The 11360-nt window shown below is 49.5% G+C and overlaps 1 protein-coding gene across 1 annotated transcript in view; it reads right to left on the reverse strand.

Moving 5' to 3' along the window:
* Positions 1-10836, reverse strand: part of Wapl (WAPL cohesin release factor) — an 83738-nt gene extending 72902 nt beyond the window's left edge. The window contains exon 1 of the mRNA XM_010622586.3: positions 10714-10836. The gene's annotated coding sequence lies outside the window, so the exon portion shown is untranslated. The remainder of the gene's footprint in view (positions 1-10713) is intronic.
* Positions 10837-11360: the final 524 nt, after the last annotated feature.

The following is an 11360-nucleotide window of genomic DNA, read 5'->3' on the forward strand; positions in this document are numbered from 1 at the left end:
CCGGGAGGCGCCCGAGGTGTGGGGCCCAGCGTTCGCCGCCGCAGCAGGGGAAGAGCGACCCCGGAATCCCGCACGTCTGTCTTGGGTGCGGTAATGGCGAGGCGAAGTTTTTTTCAAAGACGTACTAAAGCGAGTGCAGGTAAAAATGATTAGTGTCCGCGATTTACTTTATAACATGCCTAGGGAAACCAGGAGGGGGCATTACAGTAAGCTTCGATGCTTTTCATTGCTGACACTGGGATGCTTGCAGTGGGAGCGTCAGTCTCTCTACTTATGAAATTTTCCATAATCATAAAGTGTAAAGAAATAAACTAGGGCCGGGCGTGGTGTTGCACGCCTGTAATCCCAGCACTCGGGAGGCTGAGGCAGGAGGATCGCTTCGAGTTCGAGACCAGCCTGGGCTGCATAGTGAGTTCCAGGTCAGTCGCTACATAGTGAGTGAGTCCCTGTCTCAAAAAAATAAATAAATAAATAAACTAGGGACTGTCTCTTGGGAGCACAGGAAGGAGGTGCACGTTGGAAGAAAGATAAGAAAAATTGATAGCTTTTCGCCGTAGAGTCCTGTCCTGCTTACCCCCACCTTCGTCAATGTACCTAAGTGGGAAAAGTAAACTTTTTGTGTTAGGTTGGTTAGAGTTTTTCTAAGGCCTCCGTGGGAAAACAGCGCTCTGAAGAGGAATACAGTTTGCCCTAGGAGAGGTGCATGATTCATGGGGCTCCCACAGTCTTTATGATTCGCCGTTAATGGAGACCCACCTGGGAAATTAGAAAACAACTAATTGCTCTCAGTGAAAAACCCGCCTCTTTTCCACAATTGGATAATTTACTTTGCATGCACCCAGAAAGTTCAATCTACCCCCGGGGTATTGGGCGAAACTAAAGAATAAAATAAAATAGTTAAAATAAAACAATAGTTAAAGAATAAAATAGTTCAGGTTGGTGGTATAGCAACAGGTCCTGGGATCCCCAGCACCACAAATAAATATGAAAAGCACAAACCCTGAGGTCTTTCTATTTAAGTATTTAAGGTGGATTTTAGCGTTCTTGAATTGCTTTTGCATGGCTTATTGCAAAATTTATATTTTTGACACTTACATTTTTCCTAATGCTGCATTAGTATTTTCTCTTCATTGTTCCAAAATAAATCAGCTCTTCCTTACAGGAATGAAAGTTGTAACAAATCTATCTCCTGCTGGTTTATTTGGATCAGTTTGTCTTTACTTTTTACAAATCAGCAGCTTAGGATCTTGTTTATTGTTTTGTTCAAAGATCTCTAGCAAAGGCGAGGACTGCACTTATTATAATTATTTAGATGACGTGGTGGTGGGTACTAATTAAAGGGTAATTATCATCAGAGGCAAAAGGTGAGATCAAAAAGGCAAAAGAGGTAGAGAATTGCAAGATTTTCCTTCAGGATGGTGCTGTGAACCAAGACCGAAGGATCATAGGTGCTGGATGCTTGGCAGGCTCAAGAATACTACATAAAATTTAAGTGGAAGGGTGAATTGAAAGGTGTCTCTGGGCAGGGCCTGGTGGGGCACACTTGTGATCCCAGCACTGGGGAGGCTGAGGCAGGAGGATGGTTCCAAGTTCAAGGCCAGCCTGAACTACTTAGTGAGCTCCTCTCTCAAAAAACCAAAAAAATAAATAAAAGGAAATGTCTTGTGTGATATGGTAGCACCAGCCTGTAATCTCAGTACTCTGGAGGCTGAGGCAGGAGGATCACTGTGATTTTAAGGCTAGCCTGGGCTATGTCATGAGTTCACGACCAGCCTGGACTACATAGTTAGACCCTCTCTCAAAGAAAGTCTTTGGAGCCCTTGTGAGGACTTCTATTGGATGGCTGTGTTAAGTAGTGGAATTACGTCACACACACCCCCTACTCAAAGAATGACTACGACCATTACCCACCCTTCACCCCTGTCAGCAGGTAAGCCCAACCCAGAAGCTTGATGGGAACAGGATTTTTTCCCCACCCCAACTGCACAAACCAGAACCTGCCCTTGAACAGCTCCCCACCCCCAGCTAGTCAAATTAAAAGTTGGAACAAGCAATGATTTAAAGTATGCTTGCAGTCTTTGTCCATGATTTAATATTTTTTGTTTGGTTGAGATATAGAGGAAAGGAGAACATTAAAAACCTGATAAGAATTGTGTGCAGTGGCACAAGCCAGTAATTCCAGCTGAGGAGGAACTGGGAGGCTGAGGCAGGAGGATATCAAGTTTGAGCACAGCTTGGGTAACTTAGCAATTTAATAAGAACCTGACTCAAAATAAAATGCCAGCCTGGAATATACAGTGAGTCCCTGTCTCAGAGAAATAAAAATAAGTTTTGCAAAAGGTTGGGGATGTTGCACAGGGTAAAGGCCCTAGGTTCAATCTCCAGTACCATGAAAGAAAGAGAACCTGGCCCGGGATGTAGCTCAGTGGTGCCATGCCTGCCTAGCAAGTGCAAGGTCCCCAGTTCAATCCCTGGTACCAAAAAGAAAGAAAACCTAATGAGAATTAGTGGTGTAGCTCAGTGGTAGAGCGCATTTGCCTGGCATGCATGAGGCCGAGTTCCATCCCCATCCCAAGCACTGCAAAAATAAATAAAAAGCAATTTATTTATTTAAAAAGTCGGAGATTGCTAAAAAAATAAAAATTTGCTAAAAATAAAAATAAAGCCAGGTATAGTATCGCATATGTGTATTCTCAGCATTTAGGAGACTGACATAGGATCATCATGAGTTTGAGGCCAGTCTGGGCTACATAGCGAAACTGTCTCAAAAAAACCTAATATTCTTCTGTACAGTAGGCTCCATGGGGCCTTGTGTCCCAGCCTTCTGTCCCTTCTGTCTTACCAGAAGGAAAGGGCAAGGCTGCAACTCCAGAGGGAGTCCAACTTTTCTTAACTACCAGTACTCATGGACATAGTACTCATGAACATTCTTGAACCTGGCAGAGAGGTACATGATGTGAGAAATGAAAATTTCTTTGGCTTTGCTTTTGGTTTTTTGAGACAGGGTCTCACTGTATAATCCCACTAGCCTTGAACATATCACTGTGTATCACAGGCTGACCTCAAAGTCGCCACCATCCTCCTGCTTCAGCCTCCCTGGGGCCAAGCATCCCAAGCGTGTATTTTTAGGCTGTGGAAGCTCAGCATGTGAGCGTTTAGCAGGGCTTCGCTAGGCTCTTGCTTTCCCTACCCTCCAGGAAGGGGATTCAGACTTTGCTGGCCCCACAGACTACATCCCACCTTAACTCTTCCCTGTCCTGTCCACTAAGGCCGAGGCAAGAAGATTCCCCAAAGATCTCCACTACCAACATCAGAACATGACAGGTGGACTGCAGTAAGGACACATGGCCAGCAGCTTTCTGTCATTGCTTACGTTTTCTTGGTTCCCTCCGCTATGGCTTCAACTCCAAGCAGCTGTCTCATTTCTTCAGTAAATGTCATGTTCATGCCAGAAACTCAGTGACAGATTGGGCCTAATTCGTACCCTTGGAAGTACCAGGCTGCCCTTGTGCTTCCTGGGGGAGGGCAGAACCCAGTATCACTTAATCCTGCTGGGCATGGCAGTGCACTCAGGAGGATGAGGCAAGAGATTCTCTTTGTACTACAAAGGCAGAGCCTGTGTCAAAGAAGGAAACCCCCCCCCCCAGAGGCTCTGTTTTGCTGTGGCTATGCTCTGGTTCTAGCATGTCAACAAAATTCTGTCTGAGACCTTTGAGACTACAATGCACAGGGAACCAAATGCAGGAATTACAATATTAGGGAAGAAACATTTCTCCTTGTCCTTGGTTGCAAAAAAAAAAAAAAATTATAAACTGCACAGTGCGGTTGTGTTCAAATGCATAAAGACTGGGCAGAACCTCCCCTGTCTGCCACCTCTGACTCTGTGTCCCTCCTAGCCCCCACGAGGGCCTCTGCTGCCTCCTTTGCCCTGACCTGGCTGGCTACTCCCAGACTCCAGCTCTAGCTGATTCTTCACTTTTAGGTTCTTGCTGTGGAGGACTCTACCTACCTTAAACATCAAAGAACCTCCCCTCCCCAAAGCTCACTGTCTCAAATGCTTTTCCTTCTAGGGCACACACCGGGCCATGCAGCACGTCACATTTTCACGCTTACCTACCTACTCGCCTGCCCTGTGAAGGTTGGGAGCTTTGCCTCTTGTTTTCTGCTGTAGTCTTAGCATCTAGAAGAGTGCTTGACCCATAGTAGGTATTCAATAAATATTTGTGGAAGCCAGGTGTGGTGTCTGAGACAAGAGGACTGCCTGGACTACATAGTTCAAGGCCAGCCTGAACAACATAGAGGAGACCCTGTCTCAAACAACCCAACACGAAACAAAACAAAACAAAACATTGTATCTTGCGTAGAAAATGATTTGAGGCCAGATGTGGTGGCACTTATGAGGCTGAAGCAGGAGGATTGCTGGGAGTTCGAGGCCAGTCTGAACTACATAGTGAGACCCTGTCTCAAAAAACCAGAAAAAAAAAAATGACTTGAACTTAACAACAGCTGGGAATCACCTGGGGGCTCCCTGCATTGTTAGTGTTTCAGGGTGGGGAGGAGGTGCTTCAAGAGGTACCTTTTGTTCCTACAAAGCAGCTGGAGGTTTTAATTCTGAGAATACAAATGGCAATTACCTTGTTTTCCAGGATAATTGGAATCTGTCCTCTGAAGAGGGTGCCTCCCTGGGGAGGACAGCCTCTTCAGATCTTGTCCTGGAAACAGCCTCTCCTCCCCAGGGTCCTCAATCCAATGCTGGATGAAAACCCTGATTAAAACCCTTTAGGGAGCTGGGCACAGTGGCGCACGACTATAATCCCAGCACTTGGGAGGCTGAAACAGGAGGATCTCTGAGGCCAGCCTGGACCACATAGGGAATTCCAGGTCAGCTTGAACTACATAGTGAGACCTGTCTCAAAAAACAAAACAAAAAAAAAGCTGCTTCTATCTTCCACTCCTTTCTCTAGCTGTACCTTTACAAGGTGACTTTGAAACACCTCCCAGAATACAGATTGACCTTGTAAATTGCCCCAGCCAAGATCAGGTAGCAGATGTGACCTCAGTTCTGAGCTTGCGCCTTGAGCAACCTTAAGGTTCCACGTCACCTTTTGGATCCCTGCCTCTGGAGAACAGGTCTAGGCTGGCCTGGGGAAGCAAAAGCCACGCAGCTTAAAAGCCCGAGATCACCCCAGCCAGCTGTCAGCCCCAGAAATCAACTGCAAAGCTGGCCACCTACCCCACACACCACGGATTCCGGGCTGATGCACCTGAAACCAAAGTACTGCCTGGCCCAGCTGTAGTTGATGAGCAAGAGTAACCAGGCACTGTGTCACCACGGGATTAGGGGTGTTTGTCATGGCAATGCATAATGATAGAGCAGTGGTTTCCTGTGGTTAATGCCCCCTTGGGGGCCGTAGCCTACGGAAAGGCCCTCTCCCAGTCAGTTTTTTCTTTTGGGGTTAGGGGGATTATATGAAACCCAGACAGGCTTCAAATCCAAGATCCTCCTGTTTCAGCCTTCCCAGTGCTGGACTATAGGCATGCGTCACCGTCCCCTACTCATATTAATAACTATGCAAATTTGCTTGTTTTTTTTAATCTCTCCCTACATTAGAATGTCAACTGTGTGAGACCAACAACCTAGTGTGTTATGACCCCTGCTGTAGCCTCAGCTCCACAACCCAAGGTTATAGCCACAGCTGTGTGTCTACTGAACCTGTGGAATGTGTGCTGAAAATGTAAAATGTGCTGGGTGTGGTGACACATGCCTATAAGTCCAGCACCTGGGAGGCTGAGGCAGCAAGTTCAAGACCATCCCGAACTACCTAGATCTTTCACAAAAACACAAACAAAAACTTTAAAATGTAGGGGCTGGGGATTTAGCTCAGTGCTGCCACCTGCCTCAAAAGGGCAAGGTCCTGAGTTCGATCCCTGGTACCAAAAAAAAAAACCTTAAAAATGTATAATGCACATTGGATTTTAGAGGCTTAGCTCAGAAAAAGAATATAAAGTCTATTGATAATTTTCACACTGATTAAATGCTAAAATGAGCCGGTCATGGTGGCGCACGCCTGTAATCCCAGCCCTCAGGAGGCTGAGGCAGGAGGATCACTGTGAGTTCGAGACCAGCCTGGGGTACATTGTGAGTTCCAGGGCAGTCTCAACTACATAGAGAAACCCTGTCTCAAAAAACAAACAAACAGAACTAAAATGGTTATATTTTTATATGCATAATGGGTTGAGTATGTAGTAAAGTTAATTTCACTTCTATCTTTTGACCTTTTTGTTATCTTTTATTTTTGTTGTTTTTTTTTTTGAGGCAGGGTCTCACTGTGTAGCCCAGGCTTGCCTCAAACTCATGGCAATCCTCCTGCCTCAGCCTCCTGAGTCCTGGCATTACAAGCAAGCACTACCATGCCTGGCTCTTTTGACCTTTCTAAATGTGGCTCCTGGAAAACCTTAAGCCACATCCGCACCTACATCTTATTTATATTGGCAGCACTGAGGTAGAGGCTCAGTAAATATTTGGTAAAGGAAAATATAAAAAAATCATTTCACCAACAGAAATGAGTGATCAAGTCACGAAGAGATTTGTTGCAGAACTTAAGAGATCAGGGAGACCAACTGGTGAAATGGAAGGGTTTATTTAGGTGCGAACCAGCTCGGCAGACTCAGGTCTAAAGGCTAAGCCCAGCACAAAGGAAGAGCTCTAGTTTTATACATGTTCAGAGGGGTTACTCTACCTAACGGGTGAAACTATGGACAAAAGCAGAACAAAGGTAGTTAAGGCTGTGACAGCTTTGCAACTTAGAATATCTTGGTGGCCTTGTTCAGGTAAAAAGATCTTAGGAGAACAGGAGATTGTGGAACCTTACAGGGTCAAAATTACTAATTTTATTTGTAATAGAACAAAGAACAACAGCTGTAGGGAGAAAAAGTCTAAAGGAGAATTTGCTTAGGTTGGGGAATCTTTTTTTTTTCCTTTTTTGTAAATTCTGCTTCAAGATGAGGCAGAACTGTAAATGCAGTGTTCCCTGAGAAGATGGTGGCCTGAAAATGCCTCATACTTTGGAATTCAGCAATATGGCACCCAGAAAAGGCAAAATTATATACAGCCAAAGGATGGAGGGTTGAGGGGGCTGAGGCAGGAGGATTGCTGTGAGCTTGAGGCCTGGACTACAAAGTGAGACCCTGTCTCAAAAGCCAAAAGAAAAACAAATGAGTATACCCTTATGAATAGCTCGCAAAATATTTAAAAAACAAATACATTTGATTAAACACTTGCCCTGCCTACAGAAATTCCAAAGGCTATCTCCTGTCTACCAGAAATAAGCTCTAGGCCACTGGCATTAATGGTTGTTTGCCATCTTTTGTTGTTTTTAGATAGGGTCTTGCTGTGCCATCCAGGCTGGCCTTGAACTCACAAGATCCTCCTGCTTCAGCCTCCAGAGTGCTGGGATCACAGATTTGCACCACCATGCTGGGCTAGGGAATTAGTAAACTTGAAAGAGCAGGAGCATGGCTGGCTGTTGAGTGTCTCAAAGATCTGCTTAGGTTTGCCCAGGGGAAGCACAGGAGAGGCAGGGATCCCAGCCTCCACACTGCCCTCACGAGGGCCCACAGTGATGCCAGGCGGGGCCTCTGGTCACACCTACTCTGTAGGCCAATCTGCCTCACTACTGCTCACTGCCAGGGTGCTGGGCGGGCAGGTTTCCAGGGTTTAACCTCTGGGACAGGACCTGGGGTGGGTGGCAGTGGGTGAGAAGCTGCTGTCTTCACTGTCATGCGTGTAGCCTTGGGAGTCTCTCCTTTCTCACCCAGGAAGGGCTGTCACATGGTCACTGGCTTCCTCTGATCCTGACTAGAGACTTTTTTTTTTCTTTCAGTACTTGGGCTGAACCCAAGGCCTTCAGAATGAGCTGAATCCTCAGCCCTTTTTTAACTTATTTCGAGACAAGGGATTGCTAAATCACTTGAGTTGCCCAGACTGGGCTGGAATTTTGGATCCATCCCCCTGCCTCAGTCTGCACCACACCTGGCCAGGATGGAGGGATCTTATAAATAACTTCCCCAAGGTCACCCAGCAAGTTAGCAAGCAGGTGAACAGGGCCAAGGTTTGAAGGAAGTCTTAATCCAGAAGTCAGAGGGGAAAGGCACATGCGGCCCAGCCCTGCAGGTTCAGCCAAGTTAGAGGAAGGAGTGTATGTTGTCCAGGGATTGAAAGGAAGTGAGGGACAGTGGGTGGAGCCCTGGCCTGGAGGGGTCATCATCTGTAGCGGGAAAGGGTATGGGGACAGTTAGTCTCCAAGGCCAGGCTTTGGCATCCAGGCTACAGGGCCTTGTGCTGTTTTTGTTTTTTAGAGACAGGGTCTGCCTAAGTAGCCTAGGCTGGCCTTGAATTCTTGGGGATCCTCCTGCCTCAGCCTCCTAAGGGCTGGGGTCTCAGGCAGCGTCACCACACCTAGCCATGGGCCTTACCCTAAACAAGTGAGTGTACAGTATCTATCTTTCCCCTGTTGCTAGGCCCAAATGGGAGCACCTCATGCATGTGCCAGTCAGGTCTCAAGAAAATGAGGAACTGGGACTTTTGTTGTTGTTCCGTGGATCGAGGCTGGCAGTGGCACCACTGAGCTACATCCCTGGCCCTAGGAACTGGAACTTTTAGAAAAGGCTGCGGATAAGCCGGATGTCGGGGCACACTTGTAACCCTGGCACTCAGGAGGGCGGGGCGGAGGATTGCTGCGAGTTGGAGGTCAGCCTGAGCTACAAAGGGAGACTGTCTCACAAAAACCAGAACAAGAATAAAATGAAATAAAAAGGCTTCCGAGTAAGCTGGGCTACGGTTTCTCCGAGGAGAGAGGCTCCTCCCAGAGCCCCTCCTCGGAGTAGCCTCCGCGGGGCCTCCGGCGGGAGGGAAGGAGCTGGGCCCTGAGGTCTCATTCATGATGCACGAGGGCGGCTCAGACTGAAAGCCAACCCCGATCCCGTTGGGTTCCCCAGTCTAGAGGCGCAGGCTGGGGCGTGTGTCGGAGCTGAGAGCGCGAGCAGCCTGGGGAGCCCAGGGCCTTGGCAATCACGGAAGCCAAACGGGAGCCCCACGTCCTGCCGGTAACCGCGCCCCGAGCTAGACGCTGACCCGCGTCACCTCCACGCGGGCCAGCCCGCCTCGGGGTTTCCAGGTCCAGTTCGTGTCGCCAGCAGAGGGGCAGGGCGAGGGCTCTGCCTTGATGTTGGCAACTACTGACACACTATCCAATGAGGTCTGAGAAATCGAACCCAGGCTTATCATGAGCTCCCAAGCCTGTCATTCCAGCACGTGGGAGGCTGAAGCAGGAGGATCACTGCGAATCGGAGGTCCACCTGGGATACTTAGTGGGGCTTTGTCTTAAAAAAGGCGGGGGGGGGCTCCCGATGCCGGGTACGGTGGCGCACGCCTGTAATCCCAACACTGGAAGCTGAGGCAGGAGGATCCCCGATAGTTTATGGTCATCCTGGGCTAAATCACTGAGTTCAAGGACATCCTGGACTACATAATGTGTTCTCAGAGGCACTGTGGCCTCCACTCCGCCCACCCGAGTCTGCGACCTTCTTAGGGCGGGTTGCGGCTGCTTCCGCCCAGCAGGACCGCTCCAGGGGCGTTGCCACCAACCAGCCCGAGCTCTTCAGCTGCGACCCAGACTTCGCAGGGTGGCAGGGAAAGAAAGTCTGCAGCCCGGCTTCCAACTCCGGTTCAGGGCCCGAAGGAGTGGGGAAAGCGCGCGGTGGGGCTGTGATAATTCACTCGCGCACCTACTGCACCTGCTTCTGCTGCCGTCCACAAACACTGGCGTTGCACGCCTATAACCGCAGCGTTCTGGGAGGGTGAGGCAGGAGGATCCAGTCGGGGCAGTTTACTGACTTAGCGAGACCCAGTGTCGATAATAAAGGAAAAGGAAACGCTGTTCGCCCGGCTCCCACGCCATCAAAGGCGGTCAGAGGCTGCCGCCCACTTTCTAAGAGGCGGATCTAGCCCAGACGGAGTTAGAAAACATTAACATTTCAAACAAGACCTCAGGGTGAGGATCCGGACAGGCCTGAGGCGGCTCCTCCCGGCCCGGCTTGGCGCCCGGGCTTGCACCAGGTGTTTCACCAGCCCGAAGGGGCAGCCAGGCTTTGGTAGTGCCGGTTGATTACCTCGGGTGCTTCCTGCCCAGGCCACGTGGTGCACAGGGCCGACCTAGCCTTGGCCCGCAGGTGGGGTTGGCCCGCCCGCCCCCACCTAAGATCCCAGCAGCTTTTCTTCCGGGCGTTTGTTTTTTGAGACAAAGTCTCGCTTTGTACTTCAGGCTGGCCTTGAACTCATTATCCACGATGGCTTCTCTGCGATCGTCCTGCCTCGGCCTCCTCAGTGCTGGTATTACAGGCTTGCGCCACCACACCCGGACACCTGTACTGACCTGAGTCGCAACGGGCGCTGCGCCACCGCCTCTGCTCACCTCACTGCGTTAGGCCGAAGCAGGACGCACGCGGGAAACACGTACACCCCTACCCCCCCGCACAGTTCTGAGCCATTCCGCCTTGCCCTGCTTGTCCCGCCTTCCGGCTCGCATGGCTACCCCCGCCCCCGTCCCTTCTGAGCCTGGCCCACAACCACGCACCACCGGCAGAGGTCTCTCCTCCCCTCTGCCTCCTCAGGCCCTGGGGAACAAAAGTGTCACCGTAGACACGCAGAATTACCTGTGCCACCGTCTGCCACCTCCGCTTTCCGTCCTGGACCTCTCTCGGGACAGCGCATAGGATCCCAGTTCCCAAGAAATGTTAGTTGAACGACTGAATGATCGCCTGTGGTTAGGTCTCACTACACTGGGGCCGGATGCCTCTTACTGCGCAAGCGTGCAGATCCCACCCCGGGGGGCCGAAGCGGTGGGATAGGCACTTGGTTCAGCCTGGGACCAGGGACAGTGAGCTACCGCTACCCTTCCCTTCCGCAGAGCCTCAGCCGAGCAGCTGGGGCTGAGTTGATAAGTTTATCTCCTGCCACCCAAAAACCGAGGCAGGCTCCACCTTTGAGAAACGTCCGGCTCTGGTAGACCCTGTCTCAAAGGGAGATTCTGTCCCAAAGAAACAAACAAAATTACAAAAAAAAGTAGGCCGGGGGTGCACGCCTATGATGTCAGTTCTTGGGAGGCTGAGGCTGGAGGACTGCTGCGAGTTCGAAGCCAGCCTGAATTACATAGAGGAAACCACGTCTCAAGAAGAAGAAAGGCTGGGGATTTAGCTCAGCGGTTCGGTGGCCTGCCTTGCTAAGCGAAATGGACCCGAGTTCAATCCCTGATACCAAAAAAAAAAATCTTAAAAAAGAAAAGAGTTTTTTCCTTTTTTAT

This window comes from Fukomys damarensis, unplaced genomic scaffold, assembly GCF_012274545.1.
Source record: "Fukomys damarensis isolate Sample0158 unplaced genomic scaffold, DMR_v1.0_HiC HiC_scaffold_1, whole genome shotgun sequence".
NCBI lineage: Eukaryota > Metazoa > Chordata > Mammalia > Rodentia > Bathyergidae > Fukomys > Fukomys damarensis.